This window comes from Eleutherodactylus coqui, chromosome 2 (genome assembly GCF_035609145.1).
Source record: "Eleutherodactylus coqui strain aEleCoq1 chromosome 2, aEleCoq1.hap1, whole genome shotgun sequence".
Taxonomy (NCBI): domain Eukaryota; kingdom Metazoa; phylum Chordata; class Amphibia; order Anura; family Eleutherodactylidae; genus Eleutherodactylus; species Eleutherodactylus coqui.
Window position 1 is genome coordinate 343,277,716 of NC_089838.1, and position 26,481 is coordinate 343,304,196.

Here is a 26,481-nt window from a genome sequence, read left to right on the forward strand (position 1 = left end):
ATATACCCTACACATAGGGATACTAGATATCTACAGTATATGTATACCCTACACACAGTAATACTAGATATCTACAGCATATATACACCCTACACAGAGTGATACTAGATATCTACAGTATATACACCCTACACACAGTGATACTAGATATCTACAGCATATATATACCCTACACATAGGGATACTAGATATCTACAGTATATGTATACCCTACACACAGTAATACTAGATATCTACAGCATATATATACCCTAGACACAGTGATACTAGATATCTACAGTATATACACCCCGCACACAGTGATACTAGATATCTACAGTATATACAGCCTACACACAGTGATACTAGATATCTACAGTATATACACCCCGCACACAGTGATACTAGATATCTACAGTATATACACCCTTCACACAGTGATACTAGATATGTACAGTATATACACCCTACACACAGTGATACTAGATATCTACAGTATATACACCCTACACACAGTGATACTAGATATCTACAGTATATATACACCCTACACACAGTGATACTAGATGTCTACAGTATATACACCCTACACAGAGTGATACTAGATATCTACAGTATATACACCCTTCACACAGTGATACTAGATATCTACAGTATATACACCCTACACACAGTGATACTAGATATCTACAGTATATATACCCTAGACACAGTGATACTAGATATCTACAGTATATACACCCTACATACCGTGATACTAGATATCTACAGTATATACACCCTACACAGAGTGATACTAGATATCTACAGTATATACACCCTACACACAGTGATACTAGATATCTACAGCATATATATACCCTACACATAGGGATACTAGATATCTACAGTATATGTATACCCTACACACAGTAATACTAGATATCTACAGCATATATATACCCTAGACACAGTGATACTAGATATCTACAGTATATACACCCCGCACACAGTGATACTAGATATCTACAGTATATACAGCCTACACACAGTGATACTAGATATCTACAGTATATACACCCCGCACACAGTGATACTAGATATCTACAGTATATACACCCTTCACACAGTGATACTAGATATGTACAGTATATACACCCTACACACAGTGATACTAGATATCTACAGTATATACACCCTACACACAGTGATACTAGATATCTACAGTATATATACACCCTACACACAGTGATACTAGATGTCTACAGTATATACACCCTACACAGAGTGATACTAGATATCTACAGTATATACACCCTTCACACAGTGATACTAGATATCTACAGTATATACACCCTACACACAGTGATACTAGATATCTACAGTATATATACCCTAGACACAGTGATACTAGATATCTACAGTATATACAGCCTACACACAGTGATACTAGATGTCTACAGTATATATACCCTACACACAGTAATACTAGATATCTACAGTATATACACCCCGCACACAGTGATACTAGATATCTACAGCATATATATACCCTAGACACAGTGATACTAGATATCTACAGTATATACAGCCTACACACAGTAATACTAGATATCTACAGTATATACACCCTTCACACAGTGATACTAGATATCTACAGTATATACACCCTACACACAGTGATACTAGATATCTACAGTATATACACCCTGCACACAGTGATACTAGATGTCTACATTATATACACCCTACACAGAGTGATACTAGATGTCTACAGTATATACACCCTACACACAGTAATACAAGATATCTACAGTATATACACCCTGCAGACAGTGATACTAGATATCTACAGTATATACACCCTACACACAGTGATACTAGATATCTACAGTATATACACCCTACACACAGTAATACTAGATATCTACAGTATATACACCCTGCACACAGTGATACTAGATATCTACAGTATATACACCCTACACACAGTGATACTAGATATCTACAGCATATATATACCCTAGACACAGTGATACTAGATATCTACAGTATATACAGCCTACACACAGTGATACTAGATATCTACAGCATATATATACCCTAGACACAGTGATACTAGATATCTACAGTATATACACCCTTCACACAGTGATACTAGATATCTACAGTATATACACCCTACACACAGTGATACTAGATATCTACAGTATATACACCCTAAAGACAGTGATACTAGATATCTACAGTATATATACCCTACACACAGTGATACTAGATATCTACAGTATATACACCGTACACACAGTGATACTAGATGTCTACAGTATATACACCCTACACACAGTGATACTAGATATCTACAGCATATATATACCCTAGACACAGTGATACTAGATATCTACAGTATATACAGCCTACACACAGTAATACTAGATATCTACAGTATATACACCCTACACACAGTGATACTAGATATCTACAGTATATACACCCTACACACAGTGATACTAGATATCTACAGTATATACACCCTACACACAGTGATACTAGATATCTACAGTATATACACCCCGCACACAGTGATACTAGATATCTACAGTATATACACCCCGCAGACAGTGATACTAGATATCTACAGTATATACACCCTACACAGAGTGATACTAGATATCTACAGTATAGACACCCTACACACAGTGATACTAGATGTCTACAGTATATACACCCTACACAGAGTGATACTAGATATCTACAGTATATACACCCTACACACAGTGATACTAGATATCTACAGTATATACACCCTACACAGAGTGATACTAGATGTCAACAGTATATACACCCTACACAGAGTGATACTAGATATCTACAGTATATACACCCTACACACAGTGATACTAGATATCTACAGTATATATACCCTACACACAGTAATACTAGATATCTACAGTATATACACCCCGCACACAGTGATACTAGATGTCTACAGTATATACACCCTACACACAGTGATACTAGATATCTACAGTATATACACCCTAAACACAGTGATACTAGATATCTACAGTATATACACCCTACACACAGTGATACTAGATATCTACAGTATATACACCCTACACACAGTAATACTAGATATCTACAGTATATACACCCTAAACACAGTGATACTAGATATCTACAGTATATACACCCTAAACACAGTGATACTAGATGTCTACAGTATATACACCCTACACAGAGTGATACTAGATATCTACAGTATATACACCCTACACACAGTGATACTAGATATCTACAGTATATACACCCTACACAGAGTGATACTAGATGTCAACAGTATATACACCCTACACAGAGTGATACTAGATATCTACAGTATATACACCCTACACACAGTGATACTAGATATCTACAGTGTATATATACCCTACACACAGTAATACTAGATATCTACAGTATATACACCCCGCACACAGTGATACTAGATGTCTACAGTATATACACCCTGCAGACAGTGATACTAGATATCTACAGTATATACACCCTACACACAGTAATACTAGATATCTACAGTATATACACCCTACACACAGTAATACTAGATATCTACAGTATATACACCCTGCAGACAGTGATACTAGATATCTACAGTATATACACCCTACACACAGTAATACTAGATATCTACAGTATATACACCCTGCAGACAGTGATACTAGATATCTACAGTATATACACCCTACACACAGTGATACTAGATATGTACAGTATATACACCCTACACACAGTTATACTAGATATCTACAGTATATACACCCTACACAGAGTGATACTAGATATCTACAGTATATACACCCTACACACAGTGATACTAGATGTCTACAGTATATACACCCTACACACAGTGATACTAGATATCTACAGTATATACACCCCGCACACAGTGATACTAGATATCTACAGTATATACACCCTACACACAGTGATACTAGATATCTACAGTATATACACCCTACACACAGTGATACTAGATATCTACAGTATATACACCCTACACACAGTGATACTAGATATCTACAGTATATATACCCTACACACAGTAATACTAGATGTCTACAGTATATACACCCTACACACAGTGATACTAGATATCTACAGCATATATATACCCTAGACACAGTGATACTAGATATCTACAGTATATACAGCCTACACACAGTGATACTAGATATCTACAGCATATATATACCCTAGACACAGTGATACTACATATCTACAGTATATACACCCTTCACACAGTGATACTAGATATCTACAGTATATACACCCTACACACAGTGATACTAGATATCTACAGTATATACACCCTAAACACAGTGATACTAGATATCTACAGTATATATACCCTACACACAGTGATACTAGATATCTACAGTATATACACCCTACACACAGTGATACTAGATGTCTACAGTATATACACCCTACACACAGTGATACTAGATATCTACAGCATATATATACCCTAGACACAGTGATACTAGATATCTACAGTATATACAGCCTACACACAGTAATACTAGAAATCTACAGTATATACACCCTACACACAGTGATACTAGATATCTACAGTATATACACCCTACACAGAGTGATACTAGATATCTACAGTATATACACCCTACACAGAGTGATACTAGATATCTACAGTATATACACCCTACACACAGTGATACTAGATATCTACAGTATATACACCCTTCACACAGTGATACTAGATATCTACAGTATATACACCCTACACACAGTGATACTAGATATCTACAGTATATACACCCTACACACAGTGATACTAGATATCTACAGTATATACACCCTACACACAGTGATACTAGATATCTACAGTATATACACCCCGCACACAGTGATACTAGATATCTACAGTATATACACCCCGCAGACAGTGATACTAGATATCTACAGTATATACACCCTACACAGAGTGATACTAGATATCTACAGTATAGACACCCTACACACAGTGATACTAGATGTCTACAGTATATACACCCTACACAGAGTGATACTAGATATCTACAGTATATACACCCTACACACAGTGATACTAGATATCTACAGTATATACACCCTACACAGAGTAATACTAGATGTCAACAGTATATACACCCTACACAGAGTGATACTAGATATCTACAGTATATACACCCTACACACAGTGATACTAGATATCTACAGTATATACACCCTACACACAGTGATACTAGATATCTACAGTATATATACCATACACACAGTAATACTAGATATCTACAGTATATACACCCCGCACACAGTGATACTAGATGTCTACAGTATATACACCCTACACACAGTGATACTAGATATCTACAGTATATACACCCTAAACACAGTGATACTAGATATCTACAGTATATATACCCTACACACAGTAATACTAGATATCTACAGTATATACACCCTACACACAGTGATACTAGATATCTACAGTATATACACCCTACACACAGTAATACTAGATATCTACAGTATATACACCCTGCAGACAGTGATACTAGATATCTACAGTATATACACCCTACACACAGTGATACTAGATATCTACAGTATATACACCCTACACACAGTGATACTAGATATCTACAGTATATACACCCTACATACCGTGATACTAGATGTCTACAGTATATACACCCTACACAGAGTGATACTAGATATCTACAGTATATACACCCTACACAGTGATACTAGATATCTACAGTATATACACCCTGCAGACAGTGATACTAGATATCTACAGTATATATATACCCTACACACAGTGATACTAGATATCTACAGTATATACACCCTACACACAGTTATACTAGATATCTACAGTATATATCCCCTACACACAGTAATACTAGATATCTACAGTATATACACCCCGCACACAGTGATACTAGATATCTACAGTATATACACCCTACACACAGTGATACTAGATATCTACAGTATATACAGCCTACACACAGTGATACTAGATGTCTACAGTATATACACCCTACACAGAGTGATACTAGATATCTACAGTATATACACCCTACACAGTGATACTAGATATCTACAGTATATACACCCTGCAGACAGTGATACTAGATATCTACAGTATATATATACCCTACACACAGTGATACTAGATATCTACAGTATATACACCCTACACACAGTTATACTAGATATCTACAGTATATACACCCTACACACAGTAATACTAGATATCTACAGTATATACACCCCGCACACAGTGATACTAGATATCTACAGTATATACACCCTACACACAGTTATACTAGATATCTACAGTATATACACCCTACACACAGTTATACTAGATATCTACAGTATATATCCCCTACACACAGTAATACTAGATATCTACAGTATATACACCCCGCACACAGTGATACTAGATATCTACAGTATATACACCCTACACACAGTGATACTAGATATCTACAGTATATACAGCCTACACACAGTGATACTAGATGTCTACAGTATATACACCCTACACAGAGTGATACTAGATATCTACAGTATATACACCCTACACAGTGATACTAGATATCTACAGTATATACACCCTGCAGACAGTGATACTAGATATCTACAGTATATATATACCCTACACACAGTGATACTAGATATCTACAGTATATACACCCTACACACAGTTATACTAGATATCTACAGTATATATCCCCTACACACAGTAATACTAGATATCTACAGTATATACACCCCGCACACAGTGATACTAGATATCTACAGTATATACACCCTACACACAGTGATACTAGATATCTACAGTATATACACCCTACATACCGTGATACTAGATGTCTACAGTATATACACCCTACACAGAGTGATACTAGATATCTACAGTATATACACCCTACACAGTGATACTAGATATCTACAGTATATACACCCTGCAGACAGTGATACTAGATATCTACAGTATATATATACCCTACACACAGTGATACTAGATATCTACAGTATATACACCCTACACACAGTTATACTAGATATCTACAGTATATACACCCTACACACAGTAATACTAGATATCTACAGTATATACACCCCGCACACAGTGATACTAGATATCTACAGTATATACACCCTACACACAGTGATACTAGATATCTACAGTATATACAGCCTACACACAGTGATACTAGATATCTACAGTATATACACCCTACACACAGTAATACTAGATATCTACAGTATATACACCCTACACACAGTGATACTAGATATCTACAGTATATACACCCTGCAGACAGTGATACTAGATATCTACAGTATATACACCCTACACACAGTGATACTAGATGTGTACAGTATATACACCCTACACAGAGTGATACTAGATATCTACAGTATATACACCCTACACACAGTGATACTAGATATCTACAGTATATACACCCTACACAGAGTGATACTAGATGTCAACAGTATATACACCCTACACAGAGTGATACTAGATATCTACAGTATATACACCCTACACACAGTGATACTAGATATCTACAGTATATACACCCCGCACACAGTGATACTAGATATCTAGAGTATATACACCCTACACACAGTGATACTAGATATCTACAGTATATACACCCTAAACACAGTGATACTAGATATCTACAGTATATACACCCTAAACACAGTGATACTAGATATCTACAGTATATATACCCTACACACAGTAATACTAGATATCTACAGTATATACACCCTACACACAGTGATACTAGATGTCTACAGTATATACACCCTACACACAGTGATACTAGATATCTACAGTATATACAACCTACACACAGTGATACTAGATATCTACAGTATATACACCCTACACACAGTGATACTAGATATCTACAGTATATACACCCTACACACAGTGATACTAGATATCTACAGTATATGTATACCCTACACACAGTAATACTAGATATCTACAGTATATACACCCTACACAGAGTGATACTAGATATCTACAGTATATACACCCTACACACAGTAATACTAGATATCTACAGTATATACACCCTGCACACAGTGATACTAGATATATACAGTATATACACCCTACACACAGTGATACTAGATATGTACAGTATATACACCCTACACACAGTGATACTAGATATCTACAGCATATATATACCCTAGACACAGTGATACTAGATATCTACAGTATATACAGCCTACACACAGTGATACTAGATAGCTACAGCATATATATACCCTAGACACAGTGATACTACATATCTACAGTATATACACCCTTCACACAGTGATACTAGATATCTACAGTATATACACCCTACACACAGTGATACTAGATATCTACAGTATATACACCCTAAACACAGTGATACTAGATATCTACAGTATATATACCCTACACACAGTGATACTAGATATCTACAGTATATACACCCTACACACAGTGATACTAGATGTCTACAGTATATAAACCCTACACACAGTGATACTAGATATCTACAGCATATATATACCCTAGACACAGTGATACTAGATATCTACAGTATATACAGCCTACACACAGTAATACTAGATATCTACAGTATATACACCCTACACACAGTGATACTAGATATCTACAGTATATACACCCTACACAGAGTGATACTAGATATCTACAGTATATACACCCTACACAGAGTGATACTAGATATCTACAGTATATACACCCTACACACAGTGATACTAGATATCTACAGTATATACACCCTTCACACAGTGATACTAGATATCTACAGTATATACACCCTAAACACAGTGATACTAGATATCTACAGTATATACACCCTAAACACAGTGATACTAGATATCTACAGTATATATACCCTACACACAGTAATACTAGATATCTACAGTATATACACCCTACACACAGTGATACTAGATGTCTACAGTATATACACCCTACACACAGTGATACTAGATATCTACAGTATATACACCCTACACACAGTAATACTAGATATCTACAGTATATACACCCTGCAGACAGTGATACTAGATATCTACAGTATATACACCCTACACACAGTAATACTAGATATCTACAGTATTTACACCCTACACACAGTGATACTAGATATCTACAGTATATACACCCTACACACAGTGATACTAGATATCTACAGTATATACACCCTACACACAGTAATACTAGATATCTACAGTATATACACCCTACACACAGTGATACTAGATATCTACAGTATATACACCCTACACACAGTGATACTAGATATCTACAGTATATACACCCTACATACCGTGATACTAGATGTCTACAGTATATACACCCTACACAGAGTGATACTAGATATCTACAGTATATACACCCTACACAGTGATACTAGATATCTACAGTATATACACCCTGCAGACAGTGATACTAGATATCTACAGTATATATATACCCTACACACAGTGATACTAGATATCTACAGTATATACACCCTACACACAGTTATACTAGATATCTACAGTATATATCCCCTACACACAGTAATACTAGATATCTACAGTATATACACCCCGCACACAGTGATACTAGATATCTACAGTATATACACCCTACACACAGTGATACTAGATATCTACAGTATATACAGCCTACACACAGTGATACTAGATGTCTACAGTATATACACCCTACACAGAGTGATACTAGATATCTACAGTATATACACCCTACACAGTGATACTAGATATCTACAGTATATACACCCTGCAGACAGTGATACTAGATATCTACAGTATATATATACCCTACACACAGTGATACTAGATATCTACAGTATATACACCCTACACAGAGTGATACTAGATATCTACAGTATATATACCCTACACACAGTGATACTAGATATCTACAGTATATACACACTACACACAGTTATACTAGATATCTACAGTATATACACCCTACACACAGTAATACTAGATATCTACAGTATATACACCCCGCACACAGTGATACTAGATATCTACAGTATATACACCCTACACACAGTTATACTAGATATCTACAGTATATACACCCTACACACAGTTATACTAGATATCTACAGTATATATCCCCTACACACAGTAATACTAGATATCTACAGTATATACACCCCGCACACAGTGATACTAGATATCTACAGTATATACACCCTACACACAGTGATACTAGATATCTACAGTATATACAGCCTACACACAGTGATACTAGATGTCTACAGTATATACACCCTACACAGAGTGATACTAGATATCTACAGTATATACACCCTACACAGTGATACTAGATATCTACAGTATATACACCCTGCAGACAGTGATACTAGATATCTACAGTATATATATACCCTACACACAGTGATACTAGATATCTACAGTATATACACCCTACACACAGTTATACTAGATATCTACAGTATATATCCCCTACACACAGTAATACTAGATATCTACAGTATATACACCCCGCACACAGTGATACTAGATATCTACAGTATATACACCCTACACACAGTGATACTAGATATCTACAGTATATACACCCTACATACCGTGATACTAGATGTCTACAGTATATACACCCTACACAGAGTGATACTAGATATCTACAGTATATACACCCTACACAGTGATACTAGATATCTACAGTATATACACCCTGCAGACAGTGATACTAGATATCTACAGTATATATATACCCTACACACAGTGATACTAGATATCTACAGTATATACACCCTACACACAGTTATACTAGATATCTACAGTATATACACCCTACACACAGTAATACTAGATATCTACAGTATATACACCCCGCACACAGTGATACTAGATATCTACAGTATATACACCCTACACACAGTGATACTAGATATCTACAGTATATGCAGCCTACACACAGTGATACTAGATATCTACAGTATATACACCCTACACACAGTAATACTAGATATCTACAGTATATACACCCTACACACAGTGATACTAGATATCTACAGTATATACACCCTGCAGACAGTGATACTAGATATCTACAGTATATACACCCTACACACAGTGATACTAGATGTGTACAGTATATACACCCTACACAGAGTGATACTAGATATCTACAGTATATACACCCTACACACAGTGATACTAGATATCTACAGTATATACACCCTACACAGAGTGATACTAGATGTCAACAGTATATACACCCTACACAGAGTGATACTAGATATCTACAGTATATACACCCTACACACAGTGATACTAGATATCTACAGTATATACACCCCGCACACAGTGATACTAGATATCTAGAGTATATACACCCTACACACAGTGATACTAGATATCTACAGTATATACACCCTACACACAGTAATACTAGATATCTACAGTATATACACCCTACACACAGTGATACTAGATATCTACAGTATATACACCCTACACACAGTAATACTAGATATCTACAGTATATACACCCTGCAGACAGTGATACTAGATATCTACAGTATATACACCCTACACACAGTGATACTAGATATCTACAGTATATACACCCTACACACAGTGATACTAGATATCTACAGTATATACACCCTACATACCGTGATACTAGATGTCTACAGTATATACACCCTACACAGAGTGATACTAGATATCTACAGTATATACACCCTACACAGTGATACTAGATATCTACAGTATATACACCCTGCAGACAGTGATACTAGATATCTACAGTATATATATACCCTACACACAGTGATACTAGATATCTACAGTATATACACCCTACACACAGTTATACTAGATATCTACAGTATATATCCCCTACACACAGTAATACTAGATATCTACAGTATATACACCCCGCACACAGTGATACTAGATATCTACAGTATATACACCCTACACACAGTGATACTAGATATCTACAGTATATACAGCCTACACACAGTGATACTAGATGTCTACAGTATATACACCCTACACAGAGTGATACTAGATATCTACAGTATATACACCCTACACAGTGATACTAGATATCTACAGTATATACACCCTGCAGACAGTGATACTAGATATCTACAGTATATATATACCCTACACACAGTGATACTAGATATCTACAGTATATACACCCTACACACAGTTATACTAGATATCTACAGTATATATCCCCTACACACAGTAATACTAGATATCTACAGTATATACACCCCGCACACAGTGATACTAGATATCTACAGTATATACACCCTACACACAGTGATACTAGATATCTACAGTATATACACCCTACATACCGTGATACTAGATGTCTACAGTATATACACCCTACACAGAGTGATACTAGATATCTACAGTATATACACCCTACACAGTGATACTAGATATCTACAGTATATACACCCTGCAGACAGTGATACTAGATATCTACAGTATATATATACCCTACACACAGTGATACTAGATATCTACAGTATATACACCCTACACACAGTTATACTAGATATCTACAGTATATACACCCTACACACAGTAATACTAGATATCTACAGTATATACACCCCGCACACAGTGATACTAGATATCTACAGTATATACACCCTACACACAGTGATACTAGATATCTACAGTATATACAGCCTACACACAGTGATACTAGATATCTACAGTATATACACCCTACACACAGTAATACTAGATATCTACAGTATATACACCCTACACACAGTGATACTAGATATCTACAGTATATACACCCTGCAGACAGTGATACTAGATATCTACAGTATATACACCCTACACACAGTGATACTAGATGTGTACAGTATATACACCCTACACAGAGTGATACTAGATATCTACAGTATATACACCCTACACACAGTGATACTAGATATCTACAGTATATACACCCTACACAGAGTGATACTAGATGTCAACAGTATATACACCCTACACAGAGTGATACTAGATATCTACAGTATATACACCCTACACACAGTGATACTAGATATCTACAGTATATACACCCCGCACACAGTGATACTAGATATCTAGAGTATATACACCCTACACACAGTGATACTAGATATCTACAGTATATACACCCTAAACACAGTGATACTAGATATCTACAGTATATACACCCTAAACACAGTGATACTAGATATCTACAGTATATATACCCTACACACAGTAATACTAGATATCTACAGTATATACACCCTACACACAGTGATACTAGATGTCTACAGTATATACACCCTACACACAGTGATACTAGATATCTACAGTATATACAACCTACACACAGTGATACTAGATATCTACAGTATATACACCCTACACACAGTGATACTAGATATCTACAGTATATACACCCTACACACAGTGATACTAGATATCTACAGTATATGTATACCCTACACACAGTAATACTAGATATCTACAGTATATACACCCTACACAGAGTGATACTAGATATCTACAGTATATACACCCTACACACAGTAATACTAGATATCTACAGTATATACACCCTGCACACAGTGATACTAGATATATACAGTATATACACCCTACACACAGTGATACTAGATATGTACAGTATATACACCCTACACACAGTGATACTAGATATCTACAGCATATATATACCCTAGACACAGTGATACTAGATATCTACAGTATATACAGCCTACACACAGTGATACTAGATATCTACAGCATATATATACCCTAGACACAGTGATACTACATATCTACAGTATATACACCCTTCACACAGTGATACTAGATATCTACAGTATATACACCCTACACACAGTGATACTAGATATCTACAGTATATACACCCTAAACACAGTGATACTAGATATCTACAGTATATATACCCTACACACAGTGATACTAGATATCTACAGTATATACACCCTACACACAGTGATACTAGATGTCTACAGTATATAAACCCTACACACAGTGATACTAGATATCTACAGCATATATATACCCTAGACACAGTGATACTAGATATCTACAGTATATACAGCCTACACACAGTAATACTAGATATCTACAGTATATACACCCTACACACAGTGATACTAGATATCTACAGTATATACACCCTACACAGAGTGATACTAGATATCTACAGTATATACACCCTACACAGAGTGATACTAGATATCTACAGTATATACACCCTACACACAGTGATACTAGATATCTACAGTATATACACCCTTCACACAGTGATACTAGATATCTACAGTATATACACCCTAAACACAGTGATACTAGATATCTACAGTATATACACCCTAAACACAGTGATACTAGATATCTACAGTATATATACCCTACACACAGTAATACTAGATATCTACAGTATATACACCCTACACACAGTGATACTAGATGTCTACAGTATATACACCCTACACACAGTGATACTAGATATCTACAGTATATACACCCTACACACAGTAATACTAGATATCTACAGTATATACACCCTGCAGACAGTGATACTAGATATCTACAGTATATACACCCTACACACAGTAATACTAGATATCTACAGTATTTACACCCTACACACAGTGATACTAGATATCTACAGTATATACACCCTACACACAGTGATACTAGATATCTACAGTATATACACCCTACACACAGTAATACTAGATATCTACAGTATATACACCCTACACACAGTGATACTAGATATCTACAGTATATACACCCTACACACAGTGATACTAGATATCTACAGTATATACACCCTACATACCGTGATACTAGATGTCTACAGTATATACACCCTACACAGAGTGATACTAGATATCTACAGTATATACACCCTACACAGTGATACTAGATATCTACAGTATATACACCCTGCAGACAGTGATACTAGATATCTACAGTATATATATACCCTACACACAGTGATACTAGATATCTACAGTATATACACCCTACACACAGTTATACTAGATATCTACAGTATATATCCCCTACACACAGTAATACTAGATATCTACAGTATATACACCCCGCACACAGTGATACTAGATATCTACAGTATATACACCCTACACACAGTGATACTAGATATCTACAGTATATACAGCCTACACACAGTGATACTAGATGTCTACAGTATATACACCCTACACAGAGTGATACTAGATATCTACAGTATATACACCCTACACAGTGATACTAGATATCTACAGTATATACACCCTGCAGACAGTGATACTAGATATCTACAGTATATATATACCCTACACACAGTGATACTAGATATCTACAGTATATACACCCTACACACAGTTATACTAGATATCTACAGTATATACACCCTACACACAGTAATACTAGATATCTACAGTATATACACCCCGCACACAGTGATACTAGATATCTACAGTATATACACCCTACACACAGTTATACTAGATATCTACAGTATATACACCCTACACACAGTTATACTAGATATCTACAGTATATATCCCCTACACACAGTAATACTAGATATCTACAGTATATACACCCCGCACACAGTGATACTAGATATCTACAGTATATACACCCTACACACAGTGATACTAGATATCTACAGTATATACAGCCTACACACAGTGATACTAGATGTCTACAGTATATACACCCTACACAGAGTGATACTAGATATCTACAGTATATACACCCTACACAGTGATACTAGATATCTACAGTATATACACCCTGCAGACAGTGATACTAGATATCTACAGTATATATATACCCTACACACAGTGATACTAGATATCTACAGTATATACACCCTACACACAGTTATACTAGATATCTACAGTATATATCCCCTACACACAGTAATACTAGATATCTACAGTATATACACCCCGCACACAGTGATACTAGATATCTACAGTATATACACCCTACACACAGTGATACTAGATATCTACAGTATATACACCCTACATACCGTGATACTAGATGTCTACAGTATATACACCCTACACAGAGTGATACTAGATATCTACAGTATATACACCCTACACAGTGATACTAGATATCTACAGTATATACACCCTGCAGACAGTGATACTAGATATCTACAGTATATATATACCCTACACACAGTGATACTAGATATCTACAGTATATACACCCTACACACAGTTATACTAGATATCTACAGTATATACACCCTACACACAGTAATACTAGATATCTACAGTATATACACCCCGCACACAGTGATACTAGATATCTACAGTATATACACCCTACACACAGTGATACTAGATATCTACAGTATATGCAGCCTACACACAGTGATACTAGATATCTACAGTATATACACCCTACACACAGTAATACTAGATATCTACAGTATATACACCCTACACACAGTGATACTAGATATCTACAGTATAGACACCCTGCAGACAGTGATACTAGATATCTACAGTATATACACCCTACACACAGTGATACTAGATGTGTACAGTATATACACCCTACACAGAGTGATACTAGATATCTACAGTATATACACCCTACACACAGTGATACTAGATATCTACAGTATATACACCCTACACAGAGTGATACTAGATGTCAACAGTATATACACCCTACACAGAGTGATACTAGATATCTACAGTATATACACCCTACACACAGTGATACTAGATATCTACAGTATATACACCCCGCACACAGTGATACTAGATATCTAGAGTATATACACCCTACACACAGTGATACTAGATATCTACAGTATATACACCCTAAACACAGTGATACTAGATATCTACAGTATATACACCCTAAACACAGTGATACTAGATATCTACAGTATATATACCCTACACACAGTAATACTAGATATCTACAGTATATACACCCTACACACAGTGATACTAGATATCTACAGTATATACACCCTAAACACAGTGATACTAGATATCTACAGTATATATACCCTACACACAGTGATACTAGATATCTACAGTATATACACCCTACACACAGTGATACTAGATGTCTACAGTATATACACCCTACACACAGTGATACTAGATATCTACAGCATATATATACCCTAGACACAGTGATACTAGATATCTACAGTATATACAGCCTACACACAGTAATACTAGATATCTACAGTATATACACCCTACACACAGTGATACTAGATATCTACAGTATATACACCCTACACAGAGTGATACTAGATATCTACAGTATATACACCCTACACAGAGTGATACTAGATATCTACAGTATATACACCCTACACACAGTGATACTAGATATCTACAGTATATACACCCTTCACACAGTGATACTAGATATCTACAGTATATACACCCTACACACAGTGATACTAGATATCTACAGTATATACACCCTACACACAGTGATACTAGATATCTACAGTATATACACCCTACACACAGTGATACTAGATATCTACAGTATATACACCCTACACACAGTGATACTAGATATCTACAGTATATACACCCCGCACACAGTGATACTAGATATCTACAGTATATACACCCCGCAGACAGTGATACTAGATATCTACAGTATATACACCCTACACAGAGTGATACTAGATATCTACAGTATAGACACCCTACACACAGTGATACTAGATATCTACAGTATATACACCCTACACAGAGTGATACTAGATGTCAACAGTATATACACCCTACACAGAGTGATACTAGATATCTACAGTATATACACCCTACACACAGTGATACTAGATATCTACAGTATATACACCCTACACACAGTGATACTAGATATCTACAGTATATATACCATACACACAGTAATACTAGATATCTACAGTATATACACCCCGCACACAGTGATACTAGATGTCTACAGTATATACACCCTACACACAGTGATACTAGATATCTACAGTATATACACCCTAAACACAGTGATACTAGATATCTACAGTATATATACCCTACACACAGTAATACTAGATATCTACAGTATATACACCCTACACACAGTGATACTAGATATCTACAGTATATACACCCTACACACAGTAATACTAGATATCTACAGTATATACACCCTGCAGACAGTGATACTAGATATCTACAGTATATACACCCTACACACAGTAATACTAGATATCTACAGTATATACACCCTACACACAGTGATACTAGATATCTACAGTATATACACCCTACACACAGTGATACTAGATATCTACAGTATATACACCCTACACACAGTAATACTAGATATCTACAGTATATACACCCTACACACAGTGATACTAGATATCTACAGTATATACACCCTACATACCGTGATACTAGATGTCTACAGTATATACACCCTACACAGAGTGATACTAGATATCTACAGTATATACACCCTACACAGTGATACTAGATATCTACAGTATATACACCCTGCAGACAGTGATACTAGATATCTACAGTATATATATACCCTACACACAGTGATACTAGATATCTACAGTATATACACCCTACACACAGTTATACTAGATATCTACAGTATATATCCCCTACACACAGTAATACTAGATATCTACAGTATATACACCCCGCACACAGTGATACTAGATATCTACAGTATATACACCCTACACACAGTGATACTAGATATCTACAGTATATACAGCCTACACACAGTGATACTAGATATCTACAGTATATACACCCTACACACAGTAATACTAGATATCTACAGTATATACACCCTACACACAGTGATACTAGATATCTACAGTATATACACCCTGCAGACAGTGATACTAGATATCTACAGTATATACACCCTACACACAGTGATACTAGATGTGTACAGTATATACACCCTACACAGAGTGATACTAGATATCTACAGTATATACACCCTACACACAGTGATACTAGATATCTACAGTATATACACCCTACACAGAGTGATACTAGATGTCAACAGTATATACACCCTACACAGAGTGATACTAGATATCTACAGTATATACACCCTACACACAGTGATACTAGATATCTACAGTATATACACCCCGCACACAGTGATACTAGATATCTAGAGTATATACACCCTACACACAGTGATACTAGATATCTACAGTATATACACCCTAAACACAGTGATACTAGATATCTACAGTATATACACCCTAAACACAGTGATACTAGATATCTACAGTATATATACCCTACACACAGTAATACTAGATATCTACAGTATATACACCCTACACACAGTGATACTAGATGTCTACAGTATATACACCCTACACACAGTGATACTAGATATCTACAGCATATATATACCCTAGACACAGTGATACTAGATATCTACAGTATATACAGCCTACACACAGTAATACTAGATATCTACAGTATATACACCCTACACACAGTGATACTGGATGTCTACAGTATATACACCCTACACACAGTGATACTAGATATCTACAGCATATATATACCCTAGACACAGTGATACTAGATATCTACAGTATATACAGCCTACACACAGTGATACTAGATATCTAGAGTATATACACCCTACACACAGTGATACTAGATATCTACAGTATATACACCCTAAACACAGTGATACTAGATATCTACAGTATATACACCCTAAACACAGTGATACTAGATATCTACAGTATATATACCCTACACACAGTAATACTAGATATCTACAGTATATACACCCTACACACAGTGATACTAGATGTCTACAGTATATACACCCTACACACAGTGATACTACATATCTACAGTATATACACCCTTCACACAGTGATACTAGATATCTACAGTATATACACCCTACACACAGTGATACTAGATATCTACAGTATATACACCCTAAACACAGTGATACTAGATATCTACAGTATATATACCCTACACACAGTGATACTAGATATCTACAGTATATACACCCTACACACAGTGATACTAGATGTCTACAGTATATAAACCCTACACACAGTGATACTAGATATCTACAGCATATATATACCCTAGACACAGTGATACTAGATATCTACAGTATATACAGCCTACACACAGTAATACTAGATATCTACAGTATATACACCCTACACACAGTGATACTAGATATCTACAGTATATACACCCTACACAGAGTGATACTAGATATCTACAGTATATACACCCTACACAGAGTGATACTAGATATCTACAGTATATACACCCTACACACAGTGATACTAGATATCTACAGTATATACACCCTTCACACAGTGATACTAGATATCTACAGTATATACACCCTAAACACAGTGATACTAGATATCTACAGTATATACACCCTAAACACAGTGATACTAGATATCTACAGTATATATACCCTACACACAGTAATACTAGATATCTACAGTATATACACCCTACACACAGTGATACTAGATGTCTACAGTATATACACCCTACACACAGTGATACTAGATATCTACAGTATATACACCCTAAACACAGTGATACTAGATATCTACAGTATATACACCCTACACACAGTGATACTAGATATCTACAGTATATACACCCTAAACACAGTGATACTAGATATCTACAGTATATACACCCTACACACAGTAATACTAGATATCTACAGTATATACACCCTGCAGACAGTGATACTAGATATCTACAGTATATACACCCTACACACAGTAATACTAGATATCTACAGTATATACACCCTACACACAGTGATACTAGATATCTACAGTATATACACCCTACACACAGTGATACTAGATATCTACAGTATATACACCCTACACACAGTAATACTAGATATCTACAGTATATACACCCTACACACAGTGATACTAGATATCTACAGTATATACACCCTACATACCGTGATACTAGATGTCTACAGTATATACACCCTACACAGAGTGATACTAGATATCTACAGTATATACACCCTACACAGTGATACTAGATATCTACAGTATATACACCCTGCAGACAGTGATACTAGATATCTACAGTATATATATACCCTACACACAGTGATACTAGATATCTACAGTATATACACCCTACACACAGTTATACTAGATATCTACAGTATATATCCCCTACACACAGTAATACTAGATATCTACAGTATATACACCCCGCACACAGTGATACTAGATATCTACAGTATATACACCCTACACACAGTGATACTAGATATCTACAGTATATACAGCCTACACACAGTGATACTAGATGTCTACAGTATATACACCCTACACAGAGTGATACTAGATATCTACAGTATATACACCCTACACAGTGATACTAGATATCTACAGTATATACACCCTGCAGACAGTGATACTAGATATCTACAGTATATATATACCCTACACACAGTGATACTAGATATCTACAGTATATACACCCTACACACAGTTATACTAGATATCTACAGTATATACACCCTACACACAGTAATACTAGATATCTACAGTATATACACCCCGCACACAGTGATACTAGATATCTACAGTATATACACCCTACACACAGTTATACTAGATATCTACAGTATATACACCCTACACACAGTTATACTAGATATCTACAGTATATACACCCTACACACAGTAATACTAGATATCTACAGTATATACACCCTACACACAGTGATACTAGATATCTACAGTATATACACCCTGCAGACAGTGATACTAGATATCTACAGTATATACACCCTACACACAGTGATACTAGATGTGTACAGTATATACACCCTACACAGAGTGATACTAGATATCTACAGTATATACACCCTACACACAGTGATACTAGATATCTACAGTATATACACCCTACACAGAGTGATACTAGATGTCAACAGTATATACACCCTACACAGAGTGATACTAGATATCTACAGTATATACACCCTACACACAGTGATACTAGATATCTACAGTATATACACCCCGCACACAGTGATACTAGATATCTAGAGTATATACACCCTACACACAGTGATACTAGATATCTACAGTATATACACCCTAAACACAGTGATACTAGATATCTACAGTATATACACCCTAAACACAGTGATACTAGATATCTACAGTATATATACCCTACACACAGTAATACTAGATATCTACAGTATATACACCCTACACACAGTGATACTAGATATCTACAGTATATACACCCTAAACACAGTGATACTAGATATCTACAGTATATATACCCTACACACAGTGATACTAGATATCTACAGTATATACACCCTACACACAGTGATACTAGATGTCTACAGTATATACACCCTACACACAGTGATACTAGATATCTACAGCATATATATACCCTAGACACAGTGATACTAGATATCTACAGTATATACAGCCTACACACAGTAATACTAGATATCTACAGTATATACACCCTACACACAGTGATACTAGATATCTACAGTATATACACCCTACACAGAGTGATACTAGATATCTACAGTATATACACCCTACACAGAGTGATACTAGATATCTACAGTATATACACCCTACACACAGTGATACTAGATATCTACAGTATATACACCCTTCACACAGTGATACTAGATATCTACAGTATATACACCCTACACACAGTGATACTAGATATCTACAGTATATACACCCTACACACAGTGATACTAGATATCTACAGTATATACACCCTACACACAGTGATACTAGATATCTACAGTATATACACCCTACACACAGTGATACTAGATATCTACAGTATATACACCCCGCACACAGTGATACTAGATATCTACAGTATATACACCCCGCAGACAGTGATACTAGATATCTACAGTATATACACCCTACACAGAGTGATACTAGATATCTACAGTATAGACACCCTACACACAGTGATACTAGATATCTACAGTATATACACCCTACACAGAGTGATACTAGATGTCAACAGTATATACACCCTACACAGAGTGATACTAGATATCTACAGTATATACACCCTACACACAGTGATACTAGATATCTACAGTATATACACCCTACACACAGTGATACTAGATATCTACAGTATATATACCATACACACAGTAATACTAGATATCTACAGTATATACACCCCGCACACAGTGATACTAGATGTCTACAGTATATACACCCTACACACAGTGATACTAGATATCTACAGTATATACACCCTAAACACAGTGATACTAGATATCTACAGTATATATACCCTACACACAGTAATACTAGATATCTACAGTATATACACCCTACACACAGTGATACTAGATATCTACAGTATATACACCCTACACACAGTAATACTAGATATCTACAGTATATACACCCTGCAGACAGTGATACTAGATATCTACAGTATATACACCCTACACACAGTAATACTAGATATCTACAGTATATACACCCTACACACAGTGATACTAGATATCTACAGTATATACACCCTACACACAGTGATACTAGATATCTACAGTATATACACCCTACACACAGTAATACTAGATATCTACAGTATATACACCCTACACACAGTGATACTAGATATCTACAGTATATACACCCTACATACCGTGATACTAGATGTCTACAGTATATACACCCTACACAGAGTGATACTAGATATCTACAGTATATACACCCTACACAGTGATACTAGATATCTACAGTATATACACCCTGCAGACAGTGATACTAGATATCTACAGTATATATATACCCTACACACAGTGATACTAGATATCTACAGTATATACACCCTACACACAGTTATACTAGATATCTACAGTATATATCCCCTACACACAGTAATACTAGATATCTACAGTATATACACCCCGCACACAGTGATACTAGATATCTACAGTATATACACCCTACACACAGTGATACTAGATATCTACAGTATATACAGCCTACACACAGTGATACTAGATATCTACAGTATATACACCCTACACACAGTAATACTAGATATCTACAGTATATACACCCTACACACAGTGATACTAGATATCTACAGTATATACACCCTGCAGACAGTGATACTAGATATCTACAGTATATACACCCTACACACAGTGATACTAGATGTGTACAGTATATACACCCTACACAGAGTGATACTAGATATCTACAGTATATACACCCTACACACAGTGATACTAGATATCTACAGTATATACACCCTACACAGAGTGATACTAGATGTCAACAGTATATACACCCTACACAGAGTGATACTAGATATCTACAGTATATACACCCTACACACAGTGATACTAGATATCTACAGTATATACACCCCGCACACAGTGATACTAGATATCTAGAGTATATACACCCTACACACAGTGATACTAGATATCTACAGTATATACACCCTAAACACAGTGATACTAGATATCTACAGTATATACACCCTAAACACAGTGATACTAGATATCTACAGTATATATACCCTACACACAGTAATACTAGATATCTACAGTATATACACCCTACACACAGTGATACTAGATGTCTACAGTATATACACCCTACACACAGTGATACTAGATATCTACAGCATATATATACCCTAGACACAGTGATACTAGATATCTACAGTATATACAGCCTACACACAGTAATACTAGATATCTACAGTATATACACCCTACACACAGTGATACTGGATGTCTACAGTATATACACCCTACACACAGTGATACTAGATATCTACAGCATATATATACCCTAGACACAGTGATACTAGATATCTACAGTATATACAGCCTACACACAGTGATACTAGATATCTAGAGTATATACACCCTACACACAGTGATACTAGATATCTACAGTATATACACCCTAAACACAGTGATACTAGATATCTACAGTATATACACCCTAAACACAGTGATACTAGATATCTACAGTATATATACCCTACACACAGTAATACTAGATATCTACAGTATATACACCCTACACACAGTGATACTAGATGTCTACAGTATATACACCCTACACACAGTGATACTACATATCTACAGTATATACACCCTTCACACAGTGATACTAGATATCTACAGTATATACACCCTACACACAGTGATACTAGATATCTACAGTATATACACCCTAAACACAGTGATACTAGATATCTACAGTATATATACCCTACACACAGTGATACTAGATATCTACAGTATATACACCCTACACACAGTGATACTAGATGTCTACAGTATATAAACCCTACACACAGTGATACTAGATATCTACAGCATATATATACCCTAGACACAGTGATACTAGATATCTACAGTATATACAGCCTACACACAGTAATACTAGATATCTACAGTATATACACCCTACACACAGTGATACTAGATATCTACAGTATATACACCCTACACAGAGTGATACTAGATATCTACAGTATATACACCCTACACAGAGTGATACTAGATATCTACAGTATATACACCCTACACACAGTGATACTAGATATCTACAGTATATACACCCTTCACACAGTGATACTAGATATCTACAGTATATACACCCTAAACACAGTGATACTAGATATCTACAGTATATACACCCTAAACACAGTGATACTAGATATCTACAGTATATATACCCTACACACAGTAATACTAGATATCTACAGTATATACACCCTACACACAGTGATACTAGATGTCTACAGTATATACACCCTACACACAGTGATACTAGATATCTACAGTATATACACCCTACACACAGTAATACTAGATATCTACAGTATATACACCCTGCAGACAGTGATACTAGATATCTACAGTATATACACCCTACACACAGTAATACTAGATATCTACAGTATATACACCCTACACACAGTGATACTAGATATCTACAGTATATACACCCTACACACAGTGATACTAGATATCTACAGTATATACACCCTACACACAGTAATACTAGATATCTACAGTATATACACCCTACACACAGTGATACTAGATATCTACAGTATATACACCCTACATACCGTGATACTAGATGTCTACAGTATATACACCCTACACAGAGTGATACTAGATATCTACAGTATATACACCCTACACAGTGATACTAGATATCTACAGTATATACACCCTGCAGACAGTGATACTAGATATCTACAGTATATATATACCCTACACACAGTGATACTAGATATCTACAGTATATACACCCTA